Source organism: Cygnus atratus, chromosome Z (genome assembly GCF_013377495.2).
Source record: "Cygnus atratus isolate AKBS03 ecotype Queensland, Australia chromosome Z, CAtr_DNAZoo_HiC_assembly, whole genome shotgun sequence".
In the NCBI taxonomy this organism is placed as follows: Eukaryota; Metazoa; Chordata; class Aves; order Anseriformes; family Anatidae; genus Cygnus; species Cygnus atratus.
The window spans coordinates 79,452,123-79,474,637 of NC_066396.1; the positions used below are offsets into that span (position 1 = coordinate 79,452,123).

General features: G+C 39.9%; 2 non-coding genes and 1 pseudogene across 2 annotated transcripts; 2 read left to right on the top strand and 1 right to left on the bottom strand.

Moving 5' to 3' along the window:
• LOC118256342 (phosphatidylserine decarboxylase proenzyme, mitochondrial-like) overlaps window positions 1–19,909 on the bottom strand; it is a 49,208-nt pseudogene extending 29,299 nt beyond the window's left edge.
• A 500-nt stretch (window positions 19,910–20,409) lies between these two features.
• Window positions 20,410–20,473, top strand: LOC118256350 (small nucleolar RNA Z39). Its single transcript, XR_004781209.1, has one exon. It is a non-coding gene; the product is annotated as a small nucleolar RNA Z39 (small nucleolar RNA).
• A 940-nt stretch (window positions 20,474–21,413) lies between these two features.
• Window positions 21,414–21,475, top strand: LOC118256349 (small nucleolar RNA Z39). The gene has a single exon (XR_004781208.1). It is a non-coding gene; the product is annotated as a small nucleolar RNA Z39 (small nucleolar RNA).
• The last annotated feature ends 1,040 nt before the right edge of the window (window positions 21,476–22,515 follow it).

A 22,515-nucleotide genomic window follows, 5' to 3' on the forward strand; every position in this document is an offset into this window, starting at 1 on the left:
TTTGCAGTTGCAACGGTGGGCGTCCTGCAAGCAGGAGCATGCAATGGAAGTGTAGCATAGCCCTATATCCCCTACTACCCAACTCTTGATTCCTCCTGTCTCCTCACCGGCTGAGTACTACAGCTTCACAACCTACCTGACACTTGTTACTGTGCCCTGTATGTACAGTTTTATTTGACCAGCCCTTAATTTCCCCATTTTTTGGAACTGGAGGGGCCCATGATTTTGTAGCTTCTTGTTCTTGCTGATTCCACACCTCTTTGTCTTGTTTTTCTTAGCCATCCTCCTTATTTTGTGACAGTGGGACCTTCCCCTGTCCCCTTATCTGCTTAACGTACCCCCCACTATTACAACTGCTCAATCACTTTTGAATATACAGGGTTAGTGGAATTTTTCCACTGCAAAAACACAACTTTAATTCTTACACTACGATCCAAGACTTAGTTCTGAGAGAACAGTTGTATAATCACAGCTCAAACTTCTGATAAATTTGCTCAGTTGTCAGAAAAAAAGCTATGAAAAAGCCCATAAACTACAGGCATGAAAGATGAGAAAGCTAGAATTAGATAACGGCAAAATAGTTATGAAAAGAACAGTTAGCAGGTCAAGATTTCAAGAAGAGAAAAAAATAGCACAAAAAGGTTCTTAGAAACATAATAATATCAGTGGATTCATAAGAGCAGGCACAGAATGCTAACAGAAGAAAATAAGACAAATAGAGCAAGTGGTTATTTCATTCTTGCTTTACTCTTGGAAACCTAGGGAAGGAGAAAAAGTACATATTCAGTGACATTTTTAAATAGGAATCAAAATTAAAATCCCTTTCCAGTTCAAAAGTTATTGTTCTGATAATTGTTTGGGATAAAAGAATCTATATAGCTCCAAATTGTGGATGGCTATGGATTTTTAAATTTATTTCATATCAATACATATCTATAACTAGATGAGAAAGAGGAAACTTTAAGTAGAATATATGTGCATATCTATAAGCTTACCATATGTTAAAACTATATTTTTCATGTAATGGGAGTATAAAAATATAAACAACCAGAGGCAGTTGGTATGTAACTGTAAAATATGTTTTTTATATTCACAGTGCAAAAGTGAATTGCTGGATGAATCTTTCAACAGTGTCAAAGAAATTAAAAACTACAAACTAACATAAATAAATTTTATCATAATCTCATGTAGCACCAACCAAGGTTTGCCTCCATACAACACCCAGACATTGTCTTACTAATGAAATGTTTAACCAAAAGAGCAAGAGAGGTGAAAAAATATTTATACTCTCAACAAATATATTATTCTTAGTGGGAGGCAAAAGAATAAACACCACACAAAGCACAATAAATAAAACCTGAAAGTGTTCATTATATTGTCACTTCCCATTCCAAGAGTTTTAACAGATAAAATATTTGTGTGCACTTTAGAGATTAATTGACAGAAGTATGTATTGCTATTTTACTTTTATCTAGACACCAGTTCAGATACACCCATAAACATGGGCTCACCTATAAGGCCATTCTCAGTTTGAAAGCACTTCAGCAAATACTTGAATACCACACATTCGTACAGCTAAAAGCCTTCCTGAATCCAGGCTTGAATAGTAACACAAAACTCAATCTGAAGCTGTTGATCCCATGGATATTCAATAACCACTCCACTAACTATATAATTTATGTCCTTAGTCTCTTTCTCATCTATTTTTTCCCAGACAGACTTCCCTGATGTATTTACCTGCAGCCACAGTCCTCTGCTTCACTACTCCTACTTCCCTGAAACCACTGTCGACGTATCATAGAATCATAGAAACATTAGCTATCGTAACTAGCCTGGAGGAGAAGATGCGAGTGAAGGAGAAGGGGGGAGTGAACAAGGGGGAAAGACCATCTCTGCCTGTCCCCTGCATAGATTGGCTCCCTGAAGAAAAAAGGTCCTTGAAATATCCTCTCCTGAGGTAGCCTATGCCAAGGATGCATGGAGCATCCGCGCCAGTCCCAATAGGGTGCTTTTGCAACTCATTCCCAGTTAGGTTCACGCTGGTATAGGCCTCGGGTAGTTCTTGATGCCCTTATGATATCTTCCTCTTCATCTTCCTGTTCCTCTGATGGCCCAGCCACTTTGGAGTAGCCTACCTCGTCTTCTTCTCCCTCCCCAGACCGAGTAGGAGTTCCTCTGCTTTCTAAACGACCTGACTTTTTCATCCCTTTTTAAAAAGGGGCGTGATGTTTCCCCTTCTCCACTCACCAGGGACATCGCCCGACTGCCAGGACTTTTCAACTAGGATGGAGAGAGGCTTGGCCACTACATCAGCCAGTTCCCTCTGCACCCTGGGATTCGTGTCATCAGGTCCCATAGACCTGTACCTGTTGTTTAGATTCATCAGGTGGTCTCGAACCTGCTCTTCGCTTACAGTGGGTGGGACTTTGCTCCCCCAGCCTCCATCTACGGGTTCAGGGAAATGAAAGACTTGGGAAGCCCGCCTACCAGTACAGATGGAGGCGAAGATGTTGTTGAGTACCTGAGCCTTCTCCACGTCTGTCTTCACCAAGTACTCAGCTAGAGAAACTCACTCCTAGGATAAGAAATTAGCCGCCTCTAATTGCTTACACACTCCTATTTTCACCCCTCAGTCTATTTTCACAAATGTTAGAGGTGCATGGTGGCCCTCGGGGACTCCTGCTGTCACCCCAGCGCAGCAGCCTGAAGGAAGCTGAGTCCTCTCTTGCGCTGTTCCTCGAGGCTCTGTACAGAAGGGATGCCACCTCTGGCACAAGGGCTGGGGGATGGGAAAGAAGCACTCACACAACCCCTGAGAGTCGGCAACAGAGTGGTTTATGGCTGGGACGTCTTGCAGGTAAGCCTGTGGCATGTCCATGGTGTCTGGGGGCTCCAAGCTAATGCTTGGGATGGAGCCTGCGCGATGACAAGTAGGGGGCTGGCCGGGCACTCCTGCTACGCTCTTTGTGCACTTGGAGAGCAGAGAGCAAAGACATGCCGCGGGAGTCCCAGGTCTGTTCTGGCCAAGGTGGATCCACTTCCATCCAAACATCCTTTGGAAGAACAGGAAGATGAAGAGGAAGATATCATAAGGGCATCAAGAACTACCCGAGGCCTCTACCAGCCTGAGCCTAACTGGGAATGGTTAAGTAGTTGGTTAACAAAGTTAACCACCTACTTAGGAATGCCATCCAGAGGTCTGTTCTGAGGCAGGAGAGTTACAAGTGGCAGGCAGTGTGGAAGGATATGGGCAGGCATGTAGAGCAGTGGACACCTCCAGTGCTTTGGAAGCTCACCCCTGAACACGTGCAAAATCCTACACAAATTGGCAGAATGAAAGGCTTGAAAAAGGTGTGTCATCACCCTGGCAATTCCAGAGAGACACAAATCACTGCAACGTGCTGGGGCTTGGTGCAATGCACTTGCTCACCACCCGCTGACCGATGCCCAGCCTGTCCCCCTGCCGTCCCCCAGCCTGCCACCCCACACTACTTGGCCAGCATGACGCCAGATGGTACAGAATACCCCTTTGGCCAGTTGGGGTCAGCTGTCCTGCTTCTGTCCCCTCCCAGCTCCTGCTGCACTCTGTCTGGCAGGACAGAGCAAGAAGCTGAAAAGTCCTTGATTCACTGTAAGCACTGCTCTGCAACCAAACAGCAGTGTGTTATCAACATTATCCTCATCCTAAATCCAAAGCACAGCACCCTACCAGATACTAGGAGGAAAATTAGCTCTATCCTAGCCAAAACCAGGACACACCACAGCACACGGTACGGAATATCCCTTTGGCCAATTAGGGTCACCTGTCCTGCTTCTGTCCCCTCCCAGGTCCTCCTGCACGCCCAGCCTCCTCACTGGCAGGGCAGTGTGAGAAGCTGAAAAGTCCTTGCCTCAGTGTAAGCACTGCTTTGCAACAATTAAAACATCAGTGTGTTATCAACATTCATAGAATCATAGAAACACAAGGTTGGAAAGGACCTACAAGATCATCTAGTCCAACCGTCCTCCTATCACCAATACTGCCCACTAAGCTACTACATCATATCTCATAGCGCCTTGTCAAGGCTTTTCTTGAACACCGCAAGGGATGGTGACTCCACCACCTCCCTGGGCAGGCCAGTGCCTGACCACTCTTTGAGAGAAAAAGTTTTTCCTGATATCTAATCTTAACCTCCCCAGTCACAACTTGTGGCCATTTCCTTGAGTCCTATCTTTAGTTATCTGAGAGAAGACGAGACCCCCTCCTCATCACAAGCTCCCTTCAGGAAGTTGTATGAGGTCTCCCCTGAGCCTCCTCTTCTCCAGACTAAACAATCCCAGCTCCCTCAGCCACTCCTCACAAGACCTGCATTCCAGACACCTCACCAGTTTTGTTGCCCTTCTCTGGACACGCTCGAGCACCTCCATGTCCTTCTTGTAGTGAAGGGCCCAAAACTGAACACAGTACTCGAGGTGTGGCCTCACCAGAGCCGAGTACAGGGGGACGATCACCTCCCTGGTCCTGCTGGCCACACTGCTTCTTCTACAAGCCAGGATGCTGTTGGGCTTCTTGGCCACCTGGGCACACTGCCGGCTCATGTTCAGATGAGCATCAGTCAACGCCCCCAGATCCTTTTCCTCTGCACAGCTTTCCAGCCACTCTGCTCCAAGCCTGTAGCCCTGCATGGGGTTGTTGTGGCCAAAGTGCAGGACCCGGCACTTAGCCATGTTGAACCTCATCCCATTGGCCTCTGCCACTGACCCATTCTCTCCAGGTCCCTCTGCAGGGCCTTCCTACCCTCTGACAGATCGACACTTCCCCCCACCTTGGTGTCATCTGCAAACTTACTGAGGGTGCACTCAATTCCCTTATCCAAATCATCAATAAAATATTAAAGAGGATGGATCCCAACACCGACTCCTGGGGAACACCACTGGTGACCAGTCAGCAGCTGGATTTAATTCCATTCACCACCACTCTCTGGGCCCAGCCGTCCAGCCAGCATCAAGTACTCCAGAGCTAGAGTTGAATACTGTAGTTTAAGGCACTGCTGTGAACTTTTTCGGTTTTGAGTTCTTCTCTTACAGGACCTGCACTCTGCACAAAACCTTCTTAAGTCTTATTACTAAGCAGGAGACTTTACTTCCTACATTTCTTATTTTGTTTGGTGTTTATATAGTCTACCTATCCGCACAAGTAAACAGACCTTTTTACATTCAAACTGGCATACAGCATTTACCAATCACACTGATTTTTTGAAGGGAATGGTTTTAAGGAAGGGACAGCGATTTAGTGTTCTTTGCTTATTTAAAGAGAAAATCTTAGTTATGCTGTAGATATGTATGTATATACATATAAATACATCTGTACAAGCACAGGCATAGAAGCATATTTACTGGAAAATAAACTAGCAAATGGCTCCTCTTTGGAGTGTAAAAGAGAGTGATATAGACTGAGACACCTTCACAAACAGAAGAAGGTCTCATCATCCACAAAAGGATGATATGGAGCTATCATGCAGACTGATACAGAATATAAACGTCTGCTACAGCAGAATTGCCAAGTCTTTCCTTTCAACAACACTCAGACTGTAAGCACAGTTCCATTAATGGGGAGCTGGAAACCCAATGAAAGACTCCCCACTGGAATACAGCTGGGATAATGTCAAGCCTTGGCCTCATTTCTTCATACGAGTATGTTGAGATGGGTCCTACAACAGCCAGAAGGTTACGTGTTCACTGATACTGGACAACTGCTTATGGACATTGAAAACACCAAAAGATGAAATGGGCCCAAGGGACTAGGACTTGAAACAGAGTTTGGATTTGGGAAAAGGATAAAACACAGAATATATTTTAACTCTGGTAATGTGACTGGCAGAAATAGTTTTTGGTATACATCCTCAATCTCAAGAAACAAAAAGTTTTCTCATCTCACACTTCAGATATAACTTAATAGGAAGTGCTTCTGGTAGCAAGGGTCTCCAGGCCCTGCTCCCCATTCTGAGGCAACCAGTTTAGCCAGAATTAACTATGTTTAAGTGCTGCCGGAACAGAAGGAATCAGGCGAGTATAATAGACTATCAATCTGCTTGGGTTTGTGTAGTTTTAAATAAGAATAAACTTTATTCATCTTATATTCTGATCAAGACAGGGCATAAATAACCTTTGATTCAATCTGACTGCCTATAGATAAGGAAAATGAGATTTTTCTGCTTCAGATTTCCTCGGTTTCAAGTCCGGTTATTTTTGCAGACAAGAACTACTTGCTCAACAGTAATATGACACTCTTGAGCTGGATTAAATACACTGTATTCTTGCAAAGTTAGCCATTTTTACACTTGAGTAGTCAAAGCAAAAACTGCAAGTATCATACGACTCCAGTCAGGAGTCAAGTTTCCAGCTGTGAAATGAAATTCCATGAAGCAATTGAGTATGTGCGGTAGAAAAATAATAATAATAATGCTATCTCCATGTCTAGCCTGTAATAATTCCCTTATATAAAATGTATTGAATTGTCATTCACAAAATAAATTGTTTCAAAGGAGAGAGCTGGACCCTAGCAACAAGCTGCTGAAACTATCAAATTCTTCAGAGAAGCTTTGCACAGATTTCTTCAAGACACAGAATAAGATCAAGATGACACATGAAAAACAAAAAAAAAGAAAAAAATACCTTTCAAGCAACAGAAATTTTTCACAGTGCTTGATAAATAAATACACCAAACATTTGATAATTTAGAGCCATATAGGATGAAAAATCTCAGTAAATTCACTGACAATCAATTCCAGGGTGTATTTCTTCAGACATTTAAGAGGATTTTTTTTTTTTAATTGTGTGAGTAAATATTGGGTTGATTAAAAATAAAGGTAAATAGTTAAGTAAAGCTCTGAATAGAGATTTTGGAGTTTCAGGTTCTACACAGACTTCATGCAAGGTACTGGATGCATCCTCAGGGCCTAATACTCAAACGTTAGTATCTCCATACTGTCGTGAATGCTCAGGCGTCAATTTCCACTTGCATCCAAACACACCTTCATCTGCGTGCTGGTTCACAAGCTTGACTGGGAGAACTGACTGGCTTCCAAACTGTGAAAAGAAAGGGGGAGAAAGACTCTATGGCTAGAGCCGTAACACCACTCCTTCTCACAGTCAGGCCACGTCAAAGGAAACCAACACACATGTTCTAGCCTCATTTCCCTTCCTGCTGGACTTGCAGTCTGTCTCACTATCAAGCTGTCCCATCTCTCCCAGATTTAGCATTCTATTACTAAACCCATACCCTGAGGAGTACAAAAAGTCTTTTCACTTCTAGAGAGCATTTCTAGGCATTCTGTCAGGTGATTGATCAGTGTCAAATGAATGTACAGAGAGTTCAGTTTAAGCATTCTGAGATAAGAAGGGCAAATCTGCATTTTCATAACACCAGGTGGCTGTTTCAGGACCCAAGGTAGTACCATCCTTAATAGGGATCTGCATTAAATTTAAGGAGAGAGACTGCCACAGTCTTTTAGCAATACATAACTTCCTTACACAGCAAATAGTTCAGGCAGAAGGGTCTGAGCTCTAAGGCTTTCTGAAGATCAATCCCTTTGGACTCCTGCAGCGTTAGGTAAAAGATGTACTGACATCCAGACATGGACAAACCAGGTTCTAGCACAGACTGGTGTCCAAGAGGCTATTGGTCAGAAGCCTTAAAGAATGACCCTCCTGATTGCTTAGCCTTCTACAACAGACCAACAACAGAACAGTTTCCACAACAAAGTTTGTGCAAAGCTGCCAACACAGCTCAAGAGCCAAGTAACTGATTTTTTTTTCCTAATGGGAATGTTAAGCACATCATTTGCCACAGCCTGTGGCAGCACTCTGTTCCTGTGACGTATTCAGGTGACTTCCTGGAAGGTAAACTGGATTTTGTTTCTGTGTGAACTCTACTCTGGAATGCACTGTGCATGTTTTTTCTCCCCCACAAAAATAAGGAGATATCTTTCTACTAGAAAGCAATGTTTACTTTGTTCACACTAAGGTACAAAGGAACAACTGCATCCTATGTTGAGTTTATATGGCAAGTTTTCAGGAATGGAGGGCTGCAGCATTGTGAGAGTTCAGAGCCCAATTCCAGTTGACTCCAGCAGGGTTCTTAGGCTGTGTTTGCAGCAATGCACAGCCTTTGTTGTGGAAATCCAGGAAACTATGGTTAGGCGATAGTTGAAAACATTTTGAAGATACGATTGTACTAAATAAATTATCCTGTTAGTGCTTGTAGTAATGCAAAGCATCTTCTTTATCACTCCATTTTAACTTCATATTTAATCACAGAATGGTTTGGGTTGGAAGGGACCTTAAAGTCCACCCAGAGCCACCCCCTGCCATGGGCCAGGACACTTCCCACCAGCCCAGGCTGCCCCCAGCCCCATCCAGCCTGGCCTTGGGCACTGCCAGGGATGGGCCAGCCACAGCTTCTCTGGGCAAATCACTACTGCCTGATATTTTTTACCTTTTTTTTTTTTTAACTTGATTTTTAATGAATCATTACTGCCTGAATTACACAGCAAATTCACAAATAAAATTCAACTCACTATCTCTTCAGCATGCCTGACTGCTGACCGAACACAGCCAGTTCTTAAACAAATATAAAAAAAAAAAATCTGTGTTTTGGCAGACAATAGCTCTTTGTTGACCTCATAAGCAAAGGTGTAAAGTGACCTAGTGATGCTGACACACAGCATAAAGTAGAAACCATCGGTCTATTTTGCATTCAGCATTTTGAACAGTTCATATTTCGAGATAATGATTATGTATAGATGATACATTCAATTTAGCCAACATATTACAAAAACATTCTTTAAAACCAAAGTTTAGAGCAGAGATCAAAAACAGACAGGTCAGTGGAGAGAGCGAATTGCTCTCCAGTAAATAAAATATCTTGACTGAACTGAGATGTTAGTAACTGAATCAAAGTAAGATAAGAAATGCACATAGTTTAAGGTGCCATATTCACAGAACGGAGAAATACTGCTTCTGGAAAACAAGAAGGACACTCCTGGGACTTCATATTAAATGCTGCTTCTCTTTTCTTTAATATATATATTAGTATATATATACACTGCAGATATACACACACACACGTATATATAGGTTTATAGCTATATATGTAACAATAAGATCACTGTGAAGCAATAGAGCCACATTAGCCTTGTCCTCTAAAGAACCCTCAGTACAGAGGTTAACAATAAGCAAACCACCCAATCAGTATCATCACTACCACGGAATCTATAAGTATTTCAGCACGTTGTCAGAGGATCTCCACTTGCCCCAAGGAAAAGCAGAGCAGCTCACTATTTCGCCTTACGACTGTCAGTAGATGGACAAGCCATCTTCCTCAAAAAAATGCTGCAGCTCAAGAGAATATATTTTAGAAGTAGGCTTTGATGGAAGATCCAGCTCTGAGCCCTGAGAACTAAGATATTAAATTCTTTTTAAATCCTCAGCAATGTCAAAATTGAAATCACATAATTTCACCTCCTGTCAACACTGACATGTCTGCTTAGGGTATCTCAAAAATACTTTTTAGAAACACCAGCTACTACTCTTTTATCAATGTAATTCTGAAGTAATTCCATTGGCAGCATCCTTGTAAAACACACAGTTAAAAGCTGTTGTGTATGGACTGTCACAAGTGAATTTATAGTCTGACAACAAGAAAAATGAGAGTAATACTTGCTTAACCAATGAACAATCTACTGCTATTAAGGAGAGAAATTTAATAATACAGAGAGCTATTGCTTATGACTAACAACAAGTTTCTGAACACGTCAAACCAGAAAGTGCATGCTGAATGTATTTAAAACAATAGTAACAAGAGATGTAACTAAATTGGTCTAATAAATTGCAGGCAGATTCAGTTTGGCATTTTTTTTCATAAAGAATATAAAAATCTTCCTTTTTCCACCTTCATTTCCATTTATTTTAACTGCAATTTTTTGTTGATTTCTTTTTTTTTTTTTTTGAAACCAGGTGTTTGTGGTTTTGTTGTTGTTATTGTTTTGTTTTGTTTTCTTTGAAACTGAGTGTTCTCACAGAAATACTAACCAGCTAATCAGTTTAAATATCAAGGGACAATGAGCCTGCGATCAGCTCAGGTTTTCATAAGTCCCACTCAAATTAATTGCAGCTCTCTTTTCCCTTATTCCCCAAAACATTATGCAATAACATAATAACATTGGTCTAAATTCAAAGGTGAACAGAAGTTTAAGCAAATGACACTTCAGCTGCCACATCATTCCCTAGATATCCCACCTGCAGGTTACGTCTATGCTGCAGTCCCTGTACAATAACCACTTGCTTTCATGCCTCCTCTGCACTCTGTTATCTGATCTTTGCATAACAATGCCAGAGCTCTACCTGCCTGCCAGGCTGGTCACAGCAGAAGCACTATTTCAGACACCATCGTGAAGACACTGGTCAGTGGGACTCCTGCCTCGTGGCACAAGTTTAGTCTCCCAGGCGCTCGTCTTCCTTGAGTCATCAGCACCCACACGGTGCATGACTGCTCAGCTCCCCCTACAAACACAAGCAAAACAGATTAAGTGTGTCCTCTGTAGCAGGCAAGCTTACAGGCAGCCCCCTCAGCCTCCTGTCTAACAGCTTCCAGCTCTGACCACCTGCCTCCTCTACCCTTAAGCAGTCCTGACACATTCTTGGTGCAAGGATGTGCTGACATCGGCTGGAGCACGCATAACATCTAAAGGACTTGATCGCTTCTCAGCAGGCCGTGCTCCTTCCACAAGGCTTACATCATCCTCACACTGTACGGGTCTTCATAATGAGGGAAGATGCTACATCCCTGTCAACCTCAACCATGAGCCTCTGCATTTCTTCACACTGTTTTAAATCCAGGTAGTTTCACTTCAGGTGAATAAACATACCCTTTTATTGCTAGAACCACTTTTCACCAGGTACACATAAAAAACTTCAGCAGGTGATTATTCACATCTCATACTGTGGAGTAAGCTCAGCAGCCAGCAAGATTTTATTCTGAGTAACAGTCAGAATGCCAGGCACATATTTTCAAAACTTTTAACATTTTAGCTTCTCTTTTTTTTTTTTTTCATTTTTTATTAGACTAGTTAAAATAGACAAAAATAAATAAACGAATAGCAAAGGACAAACAGTCCACGCTAATGATAATCATACTTCCACCAACACAAATTCTCACTGCAAACTACTCCACACATTTAACTATTACTTTTGCAGTCTCTTTAGCCTGGGCAAACTTCATTCCCCTTGTTAGGCTCAACAACTAATGTTCAAGGGCAGCCTAATTTGCCCAATTAAATCCAGAGGTAATCACATAGAACACATAGCTACCATGATTAAAAAAAAAAAAAAAAAAAAAAAAAGGAAGGAAGGAAGGAAGGAAAAAAACAACTATTGATCACAGTTTTCAAATGTTTCTCAATCTTTCTTTCCCATACATTGTAATTTCTTTTTCATGGTGATTACAGGAACTTTGTAGTATCCTTTGTCAAATATATTTGAAAGTGACCGGAGGGTTCACATTTTATCCAAGGAGGCATATAAACATTCACACATAGCACAATAACATTAGCTTCACTTAGGCTGTAAACATGACAAAAAAATACATAACATGAAAAACTCAAGAAGCTAGGTAAAATTTTGAAGGTTATCCTTAAGCCCAGCTCCCTCTTCGTACCATACTTCACCATCAAGTACTAAAGTATTACTTTTAAACTAAGATCTCCAAATGTCTGGAGTTTAAGATATATTTCTTTATGATCTTTTACTCAGATTTACCAATACTTACTTTAGGCATAGTAAATAAATAGGTATCACTAATCTGCTTTAAAGTGTGGTGGAAGTATTTTTTTTTTTTTTTTTTAATTAAAGTACGTATACTGGAACAAGCTGTAATCTGCACATAAGTGTCTAAACATGCGAGTGAAACTGACAGTTAACATAATTCAGTATACTTGACAGGAATGCCTGTATTGATGTAAAGCACCTCTTCCTACCAATAGCATTTGTGTTCATGCTATGTATGTGATACCACTTTACCACGTATAAAGTAGGTCAGGTTTGGTATACTAACAAGCCCTTTTAAACTCACTGTACATCAACCTCTTGATTTGGAATTTTGAGTATAATTTGGTCTCTTAACTATCCACAGGAGAGAAAAAAAATAATAATTAAAAAAAAAAAAATTCCTAGGTAGGTTAAAGACCTTCTTCAAAACTCAACAGCATTTATGCATTACACCAGGCTTTTCAGTTAACCCAGAATCCCACAATATCACAGACTTTAGCCTACTATAATATATACTGCCTTGATACAATACTGGAAGAAACAGTAAGACAACTTCTAATCCCTCTGACAGGAAAAAAAAAAAAGAGAGAAGAAAAAAAAAGTTATCCATAAATCCCTTGTTAAATTCTATACACACACACACACAAAAAAAAAAAAAAAAAGAGAGAGAGAGAGAGAAAGACAGTATAAATGAGGCAGAAAAATTAAGGGCATTTTGGGTTATTATTAGCTATGTAAATCGAGCATTGCACCTGCAAATATATTTAGGATAAACATGATTGCAGGGCTCACAGATTTTCCAATAGCCAGGAAAGCTCCTTCAAACAAAAGTTTTAGCAACCAAGCCAAGATTGTTACAATGAGATAGTTCAAAATGCAAGCAATTACAATGGTTCTCACTGTAATTATAAATCATTTCTGTCTTGGTGTCTCTGACAACAAAAAGGGAGCTTTACATACATCATTGTACAGGAAGACCTCAAAACTAGATGAATACTATAAAGTAGCTCTGACTTATCCTTTACATGACAGATTCTTGCAAAGCCTCTAAAATAGATTCCATATAACAAACATTCCAATACCTATTTTATGTGAACTTCTGTGAGATACAATTAAAGGGCTTTAAGAGGCTGACAATTTAAGGGTTGAAAGGGCTTTGAGGTTAATGAAAAAATCTGTCAGGGTAAAACATTATTGTCAGACGCTCATTTTTGCCTGTGAACCATGTTTTTGCATATACAAATGAGACTTCAAATCCATAAGGAATCATTTATATGAAGGAGCAATTTTTGAAAAATCCCCCACTGTGTTAAAATAATTTATCTAGGTACATTGCAATATTGTCACTAAGCACTACCAGGTAGATCTACGTTCAATCTGCTTTCATAAGCAACATTTAATCCATAAATGTACGCCCAACTTCTTATAATACCTGTGCTCTTCAGAAAGATTTGATGCTACAGTCTTTACAAGTGACTTGTCTGCCTAATATTCAGGAATGCCACAAAGAAGTTCCTATGACTTTCATAGTCATGATTTAAGAATATGAATTACACTGGTACTGTGTTACTTCTAAATGCAATCCTAACAGTAAACAAACTGGTACAAATAGTAAACAAACTAGAGCAAACAGACCAAATTTGAACACATAGACCCTCTTTCAGGTTTCAAACAGAGAAACCATAGCATTTCAATTCAGGTTGAAAACAGAAAATCTAACTGCTTATTTCTGTTTAATGTTCTTTAACGTTTATGTCTGATACAATAATTGTAAAATGTCATTAATGTTAATTACACAATTCTAAACAAAAACTTGAGTTGTATATGTGGAGCAGCAATTGATAAAAACAAAATAAAACAAAAAGGCAGATGGCTCACACGGAAGTGTGAGGTAGACTTTTGCATGTAAAGATATTCCAGTACAAAAAGAAACCCCAATGATTTTATCTTCTTGATTGTAACATGTCAGGATAAATTGAAACCTGCATATAGAATCACAACATACTGTAACATCTATCAGAGTAGTATCTTAGCTTGAATATCATCAAGGATGATCCTGGGAAATAAAATTTATAATTGCACTGAACATTAAGAATCTGCAACTCAGTAAATAATTAATTTGTGCATGTAATAATATTCTCATGTCTTAATCCCAAATAATCTCTCAGTTCTCCTTAGGTGACTATATGTATTCATTACTGAAAGTACAGTTGTACAAACTTTTTGCCTAAATAAAGTGATGCAGCTACCAAGAAAAGCACAAATTCTATCCCCTCCCATTTCCAACTTTAAATTGCTACAACTATTCTACACCTTTCTGTGGACCAGCATAAGATTTTGTACAGCTACATAGTGAACTGGATCTGTGAAATGGTCCACTAAAAAAAATAAAATAAATAAAATAAAAAAGACCTGGCAAAAACAACCATCATCCTTTGAACTGGGACTTACATAAGTTATTTTCAGTCTGTATATATCTTCAGAAGTTACTGCATCAGTTTCAAACCTGACAAAAGGCTTGCACATCTGAAAGCTTAGCAGTTTTTAACAGCTATAACCAAAATAAAATATTAAAAGATCTCACCCCTTGCAGTGACATTCTGTCACAAGCATCCTTATACTAACAATGTCTACAACTGTATTGTAACTGTTTCCATAGGACAACTCCTCTTACTAGTTGATTTTACTTTCCAGTGACTTACGGGGGATCTTTGGAAGCAAAGAAAGTAACTTCTTAAAGTAAGAATTATTTTAAACTAACAGTCTTTCTTTTCTTTTCCAGTTTTTCAGCCTTTCACTGTGTTAAATACAGATGCTTCACAAGCTATCACTTCTTTTTTCAGTTGATGATCCCCGTATCATTTTTAATACTATTCTTTCTTCATGTTCTTAGTATATTTTTAAAGTTCAGAATATTCACTTTGCTAAAAAATAGACCTGTCATATACAAGGTAAGCTAAATTACTGTTATGAAAGAAACTCTTCTACAGTTGTGAAATTAGAGTGAGACACTGGTAAATTATCCTATTTCCATCACAGATATTTCTGTTAGCCTACATCTTTACTATGAATATGTAACTAATATCAATTATATACCACCTCTTATAGCTTATTTTCAACCTTTCCCTTTCATTATTTGAAATTTAATAATTGCTTGAGCTTATGGTTAATAAGTCAGTTACAGGTGATTCATCCTGACCTTACAACCAGAGGGAGGGGACTTCTAATTTTAACTGTTACACAAAATAGTTTATCTTGCCAACAAATATGTGGGATAATTTCTAAAGAAAACCCATATTTTCCTATATGTCTTACATAATAGTTGTTTTGTGTCCTGAGGCCACTGTCCATGATACTACTAAAAATGTTGGGAATATATGCTACTAAAATATTTTCATGAAATGCACACACCTGAACTTAACCACATACAATTTCGGTATTGAAAAATACCCACTTACTCCCCTCATAAAACAGGACCGAAAAATCAATATGACCTGTATCTTGGTACCATTTTATCTGTGACTAGAACACAAGGAGCTTAGAAACAGATGGCCCTGCTAAGATGTCCCTAAGCTTTCTATGCTTCTTTCATCAAGATCACAAAAGTTAGACATCCAAAATTATCTACTTTAGTTACCTGTTCTTCTTTCTTACTTGTATTTTTCCTTATAGTTCAAGAAAAGCTTTTTTTTTTTTGTAGTGAAAAGTGAGCTCCAGTGAGAAGCTGTACCTGAAAGAATTCATACGAAAGTCATATTCACAAGCAGAAAAACATAATATGTAATTGAAGATAAAGAAGATAACCTGAGAAATCTAAACTAATAATTTATTTTTTTTAAAGAAAAAAGAATTGTACATATAAAAAGCTGGATATAAATTAAAAGGCTAGATTCAAGTATCTGTAAGTTTAAAAGCCAGAACGTTCCATTGTAATAATCTGTTCTGGCCCTCTACATAGCACAGGCCAGAGAATTTTACCCAGTAATTCCATTCGCAAACCCCACAACTGGTCTGTGTGTTAGACAGTATTTTTACAAGGGCACCCATTGGAAAAATTACTATCTCCTACAACAATCCATTCTGACACCTGACTACCTTCTACAGTATATATATCACTCACCCATATGTAGTATACATATCACTCACCTATATGTAGTATACATATCACTCATTATAGTATATCACATTTATAATAATTTATACATCACATTTCTAATAATTTGAAAGGTAGTATCTTTCGTTTCTTTGCCAAAAAGGCAAATGAGTCTATTTCTCTAAACTCTACCTGCATGATTTTCTCAAACCCCAGACTGGACAGCATTACTGTAGCCTGTTAATAGGCTGAGGCACTTCATTTCCTAGTTCATATTTTGAAGGCAAACAGATGTGAGTCGTCATATGAATTTCTTCACCAGTAGTGAAACAGCTACTCCTGAAAATTCATCTCTGTTTATGTCTACATAGAAAAGATCTGCAAACCATCAGCTATAGGAGTAAACTACTATTTCTAATAAAAGCCTGTAACCGTATCACTGTAAGAGTCATCCAGAAGATTTCTGGATTATCTGGAAGTCAGGATACCAAATCTACTGCTTTTGTCCTTTCTAACATTAATCTGTGTGGATATATGCAACATAACCCTAAAAGAAAATGATGACACCTCAACCTATCACAGACTTCTCAGAATTAAGTCGATCAGCAAAACACTGTAGTATCAGGATTCAATATGCATAGGAGGGACGGTGACTAAACTCTGACAGTGATGGAGTAATATTTTCTACTACAGGCTGCTTAGCATGTTTCTTCCCAACTAATGGCCTTTATGAGTAAAACAAAATCTGTATGTACGGAAGGTCAAAGTCCAGTAACAGCAATGTAGTATTGTGTCACCACTCTTCCCACCAGGATGGCTACACCAGCTGCAGTATGCCAAATAATAAAAATAATAATAACAATAGCATTAGGACAAGAACTGCAATCGAACTCAGTGAATGAAATATCCTTGAGCAAAAACTACACAGTCATGTTAAACAGAGAATAAATTTTAAACCATGTCAATGATTGCTTTGTGCATTTGCTGCCTTGGAGAACAAACTAAAACAAGGAACTGTTTACCTGGTCCTAAGTAACAGGAAGGATCTTGGTCTGGTTGAAAAATTTCACCAATGAGGTGCCACTGAGTAACACTGATCTACACCTATACTCAGCATCTCTTCAGCAGCAACAAACAACATAGAATCCACTACAGGAAGAGAGAAAAAAAAAAAAGGTAAAAGAGGAAAAAATCCAGGAATTATATCCTTGTAGGTGGCATGGTGACCACAGAAGGTAAGCAGACTACCATGTAAGAAGCAGAGCACCATCGCAGTATTAATTTCAATTAGGAAAGGCTTGAGAATGGGTAGAAAGAGGCCTGGCTGGGCTAATCAGCAAGGGAAGCTAGCAGAAACAGGAAAGCATTTTTGAAAAGTGAAGAAAAAGAATTGTAAACTCTGACACATAAAATTAAAAACAGAACAAGAGAGAGGAAAAGATCTGAAACACAGCTAGCTAAACCACAACTACATCTACCAACTGGAAAATGGTGTGCTAGAGTTCTGTATTGCCTATTAATGGTCTAGGAATAAAGAAGCACTCACAAAAAACAAGTCCACTAAAAACACGCTTAAGTGTATCCTTTGTACTATTACTCACTGCAGAAAAGAAAAAAATGTTTAGGTTGTATGTTGTGGTTTAATCTGGCAGGCAGCTAAACACCACCCAGCCATTCGCATCCCCCCCACCCTCACTGTGAGGTGGGGGAGAAAAGCTGAAACACAGGATAAAAACTTATGTGTTGAGATAAAGATAATTTAATAGGACAGAAAATGAAGGGTAAATAATAGTAATGATCAAATAATATACAAAGCAAGTGATGCACAATGCAATTGCTCAGCACACGCTCATCGATGCCCAGCCATATCCTGAGCAGAAAGTGCACATGTGCGTGCGCGCACACATGCAGATTTATTGCTGAGCATGACACCTTATGGTATGGGGCATCCTTTTGGCCAGTTTGGGTCTCCTGTCCTGGTTGGGTGCCCCCCAGCTCCTCCTGTACCAACAACCTCCTTGCTGGTGGGGCAGTGTGAGAAGCTGAAAGTCCTTGGCTCTGTGTAAGCACTGCTCTGCAACAACTAAAATATCAGTGTGTTATCAACATTGTTCTCATCCTAAATCCCAAACACAGCACCATACCAGCTACTAGGAGGAAAATTAACTCTATCCCAGCTGAAATCTGGACACTTTACAGTCTGCTTTTGTGAAAGACGCAGCACAGCACCTGCATGAAAAGCCTATGGTAGATCTGTGGACAAAATAAGCACTAACAGATAACCAAGACCAAATTACATGATCATACAACCCCTAAGAGAAATTATGAAAACCAGCTGAATGACTAATGATTACGTTAAGCTCCCCATTAAAAAGTTCCTTGAGTGGCAACTACAATACACATTTATTCCAAAAGTTTCCAAGAAGAACTACATGATTGTGAGGCTGTAAGCTGTACAGTACATTTTAGTAGATATATAACAATTCTAGAGCAAGCAGATGTCTGAATAAATAAGATCATGGCCACAGTAGGAGGAGGTGACTATTCCATAACGAGAAGCTCTGCATTACAGATCTCTTGAAGCTCTATGACAACACCAATAAGCATATAGATGAGGATGACTGGGCTCAAAATTCCAATTTCCAAATGGATTTCGACAGAGTCCCTATACAGTCAACAGAACAACAAAGCAAAAAATTTCTGGTCAAAAAAAAAAAAAAAAAACGTGATAATTCCTATTTTTGCAAAACACTCAATTATAACTACACAGCTAAATTATATTACAGATAATTCAAGAGCTACATTCCAAGAAAGTCAGAGATACATCCTAACACACTTTAAGTATTCAAAAAACTTTTTACGTTGCTTTTCTGTGTCTTCTGCTTGAATAGATTTTGCCTCTCAGTACAACTTGTAATAACAGCTCCTTATTGTTCCTTAATTACCCTATTTTCCAAAACAGATTTTCTAAATAGAAACTAACATAATTACGTCTCACTGCTCAAATTTGCAGTTCAATTAACCCACCTATACAAATGTGTCATGTTAACAAGCAAAAAAAAAAAAAATCCTGGTTTTAGGATTTTTCCTTAGATACTATGTAATTATGTAGAAAAACTTTTGAAAAAAAAAAAAAAAAAAAGTTGTGTCCCTGCAACAAATAAAGAAATTGGAGAATCAAACTGTACTGGGGAGAGAGAGAAAAAAAAAAAAAAAAAAAAAAAAGCATGCCTTTGGAACAACGCACGTGGAGAAGAAGAGACAGATACAATCATTTTAGAAATTATTTTGCAGGGTTTGTTATTCCTTTTCCAAACATGAATGGTGTTGATTTTCTCTTGTATTGTCCAACTTTAAGCGTAACCTTCAAAGAATATGCCTGATTATATTCTTGAAAGTTGGCAATACAAAAAATATTTGTTATTATTTATATCGCCTACATTCCCTTGCCTTTTATCGGTTCCAAACCCATAGCCACCGGTTAAACCGATGCCCAGTGACCTGTGGATGTAGCCCTGCAGAGACCAAGCACGGATTTTGAGGCGTCTCTGCCGTTTCTACCGCTCTACAAGCGAGTGAAAGGACTCGGAATCTCCTTTAAAATCTGACCCCGTCTACCTGCAGCATTATCCTGAGGTAACACTGAGGTTCTATGGGTCTGTCACGCCTACTCCTGTAAGCGGAGTGGCGTACCGTGGTGCCCGTCCCTCACAGCCCGCCTCCATTTCCCGCCCCTCACCTGGGGCCGCCGCCACTCCTCTTCCCGCACGGGAAGCACCCCAGCCACAAAATGGCGGCCGGCCTCCATCACCGGCGAAACGCCCGGTGACCCCTCGCGACCAATCACACACCGTCGTTCTGACCACGTGATCACAGCCAGGACTACAACTCCCATCGCGCCTAGTACCGCTCCTGTTTCCTTCCCCTCCTCCCTGCAGTGCCGCCATTTCCCAGAGGGCGCCGGGCCGTGCTGCGGGAAGGTCGAGCAGGGGAGAGGGGGTTAGCGCTCTGTGTCGCTATCATGCTGGCTGCCGGCGTCCGCAGGTTCGCCACCTCCGCCCTCCGCAGGAGCCACTACGAGGACGGGCCCGGGAAGGTACCGTGAGGGAAATGGAGGAGGCTCCGGCCCGCTGCGGCGCGGCACGAAGGTCGTGGGGCAGGCCTCGGCCCGTGGATGGGGATGGGGGGGCTTGGCTGCGGGAGGGTTGTGAGGGTTGTGGCTGGAGGCAAGCCTGGGACTGACCCCGAGAGCTGTATGGAGGCCTGCTCTGCCTCGGGCTTGCTCAAGGTGAGCTCGTCCCTCAGTCATCTCCGGGAAAGTTTTGGCATTTAATCGGGTTTTAAGGTTCCAGGGAGCTGGATGGTCTTGTGAGGAGCAGAATGAGTGGTCTGCTGCCACTTCTGCAGCTGGTATCCAACGGGATTTGGAGTCTGGAGATAGTGCTGTTATGGCCACAGCAAGGTGATGCAGATGACTTTAGTGTCCTTCCTTGCAGTCTTCTGGTTCTGTGGTACAGATGATGAGCTTTTGCAGTATGAAGAGAAACAATGATACTGTAAACGCTTTCTGATGTACCTTTGTGCTTAGTGTGCTTTTAAAATGTACATCTAAAGCTTAATTTCATATACTTTACATGATGAAAACGTTCTTTGTAATAAAAATAATTAAGCAATGGAAAGAGTTGCCTGGAGGCTGTGGGGTCTGTGGGGCATCAAGACATTTACAGTTGACTGGACAAGCCATTGACCAAACTGGTTTCTTTATTCCTTAATGTGAATTGGTGATGGGAGGGGTATTGGACAAAATGACTTCCAGAGGCCACTTCCAAACTATTGCAAGGACGGGGTCAATTGGCCTGAAAGGAAGGGAAAATATTCTGAGAATGAATATTTGCAGTCAGTTGTAATCTACCTGTTAGCACTCTAGGCCTCTCACTGCTGTCAAGCAAATGAGAAAGTAATTAAAATGTACTATATTGATTGCAGAACTAAAATTCATTTTTTCTCTTCTAGAACCTTCCATTCTCTGTGGACAACAAATGGCGATTACTTGCAGTAATGTGTGCATTCTTTGGAAGTGGATTTGCTGCCCCTTTCTTTATAGTCAGACACCAGCTTCTTAAGAAATGAAGGGGACAGACTGTAATCGCACTAACTGGGTAACTGATTTTGTTTGTTATTCTAGCAGAGTGATCAAAACTGAGCTTGAGAGAATCTAAACTCATTTACAAGCTTTATAACTTTTAATACCTCCCAGAGCAGTTGCTTACAGTTTGTGGCTTGCATTTCCTTCTAAACTCAAATGATGAGTAGGCTTAAGTTTGCTCTGCTGGGCTGCAGAACTCACTGATTTGTGAACTTTGACTGCCCCAAAGCCACACCTCTCTGAGTGCAGCTTCTTGATAGTCTTAAACTGGTTTAACTGGCAGTGGAGCGGTACTAAATTGTTTAATAACTATAAAAAATTCTTTTGAGAAAACAAACCTATACTTCACACAATGTGTATGGATATCTGGCATATGTGATGTAAACAAAACAGTATGAGAATCTGTGATACTGTAAACGCTTTCTGATATGCCAGTTAAAACTCAGAAAACGAAATCTCTTCAGTTCCAGTTCGATAATGTCAAAACAACCACAACACCAGCATAAAACATTCCTATTTATTTGTAGTGCAAACTGCACTTAACATAAGATCATTAACAGCAGATGCTGTTAACTGATGCTGATGATATTTTTGAAGACAAAACAAGCCTCAGCCATTGTTCCAGCCTCTGGAAGTATGCTACTTTCATTCGGAAGTCCTCTTTTGTTTATCTTAAACTGATTCCACTTTGGAAATACCTGATGCTGTTAATTCTCTAATCTGAGAAACAGTATTTTTGAAGAGCTGGGATGACTGTGTTAGTTTTTGGAAGGAAATACAGCGATTGCTGGAATGTCAGAATTGGCACAAATTGTAAAGTCACCTGTATAATGCTTTTGTCAACCTGATGGTTTTGTCTCCTTAAACTTAAATAAAGAGGGGACCTGTGCAGTATTAGAGTACTTAGGAATGTACACGTTCATATAAGTAAAGGCCTTTACTGCAGAAACTTGTGGTGGATGAATTAAAGCATGTTAAAATTAAAATATATCATCAAGGTGAAATTATTTCTATAGCTTGCTCTAGATGCAGAGGTTTAAGAGTCCTTAAACTTGTTAATTCTTCTACATTTTCTTGCAGAGTTGAAGTCTTCTATACGGCAACTTTAAATGGAAAAAAGGATATCTGCAATTGTGTACCATGCTGGAGGTGTCTAAATAAATGTCAAATCTGAAGGTCCTGGGCTGCGTATTTTGTGAAATTCTTGCAGTGCTTTTTACAACTGGTTTACACTGGGAAGCCTTTCAAATTGCAGTCTGTTGACATTAAGTTAAACTCTAGTATTCTAGGGAAATAGAAACATCCAGTCTCAAAACTGAAGTTGGACTTAAAATAGCTGGCTGAATGTTTAAGTAGTTTTACTAAGCTATGTGGTTTTCTCTGATAGTCTTTGGACTAATCAGAGAATAACTGTTTGGGATAGATTATAGCCTGTAAACCTGACAATACAGGTATACTGTCACCATAATCC